The sequence below is a fragment of the Penaeus vannamei genome, chromosome 20, assembly GCF_042767895.1.
Source record: "Penaeus vannamei isolate JL-2024 chromosome 20, ASM4276789v1, whole genome shotgun sequence".
Classification (NCBI taxonomy): domain Eukaryota; kingdom Metazoa; phylum Arthropoda; class Malacostraca; order Decapoda; family Penaeidae; genus Penaeus; species Penaeus vannamei.
In genome coordinates this window covers 33,497,900-33,499,361 of record NC_091568.1, presented here as the reverse complement: position 1 = coordinate 33,499,361, position 1,462 = coordinate 33,497,900, and positions in this window count along the sequence as shown.

Here is a 1,462-nt window from a genome sequence, read left to right as displayed (position 1 = left end):
CGTAATAATGGTATGACGATGAAGAGGAGAATACGCTGATAACAAATGTAACTGCCTTTTCAGTGTGCAAATTTATCAGCAACAGTCAGGATCATTCCAATTTAGAACAAAGAGCTGTCCCAAAATCTTTCACCCATTCCCGTTCTGCGCCCTCTGTCCCAAGTGCTGATTCCGGAATCTCCTTATTCCATTCCGACTTCTAGTCACTGGGCTCGCTATTGGCTTCCTTATGTTTGTCATATTACCCTTTGACTGCTTGTCGTTCTCTATCCTACAGGACCCACGTATATAACCTGCTTACTGCTATTTCTTCTTTCAATGCACTTTACATTTTCCGTTCTGATCTGCTCTGATTCCCAGCATAGATTTGTCCATAGCTTTCTGAACATTCTAATAATATTGTCTTTATTATTTAGTCGCAATCCATATTTTTGTTCATGTCCTGGCGGGGAGAACCGGTGACTAGATACCATTTTCTTTAGCTGAAAATAAGAAATTTCGTAACATTAAACTGTGTCTACTGAGGTCACTCCAATCTATAGTAACTGGTCGCTTTATTTCACTTCCATTTTATTGGATAAGTTCTATATTTTGATTATTCCTTTGCACACATCTTTGCATTTTTAGATTATTCCTTTATACATATTAAGAATCATAACAATAATCATGATAACAAAGTAATTTTGATAATTGCCTGACTTAAGCATTTCATCCTGTATTTCCTTTATCAATATATGAATTCAAGTGATAAACATCGTAAGCAGAGAATTGGTGATATGGAAAAGTAGAAAATTAATTCCATAGCACTTACACACATCGAAAATAGATACAGAGATATATATATATATACACAAATATATACATATATACAGAGAGAGAAATATATATATATATATATATATATATATATATATATATATATATATATATATATATATATATATATATATAATATATACACAGATAGAAACAGACGAGTTATAATATACGCGTATATGAAAAATGAATGTACGATCTCTCAAAATATATCTGATAAGACATTACATTACCCCACGAAGCACATTTCAGCTGGTTTAGATTTTTCGAAGTGAAGGTTAATATCCAGTAACGGGTAAAAGAGAATGATAAGTACGAAACTCGATTATGAAATTAGTCTCGAAGAATAGCGATAATGACATGAATAAAAATTATATCGTGTCATTATCAGCTTGTTAATCTCAGCTGACTTGACGTGACAGGCTGTCATGGTGATAAGAATTTTCACACCAAAAATTTAAATGAAATAATGTCATGAAAAGGTCGGGGCTTTTGTTCAAGGTCGAGTCGTCTAACAATGAGAATTATTTAATTTTTTGACGTTTCATACGTACATGTATGTAAAAAAAAAGAAAACTATGACGAAATCTGATTTCATTATCTTCATACGTATCTGTGAATATGATTTATACGGGTTTGACTTGGC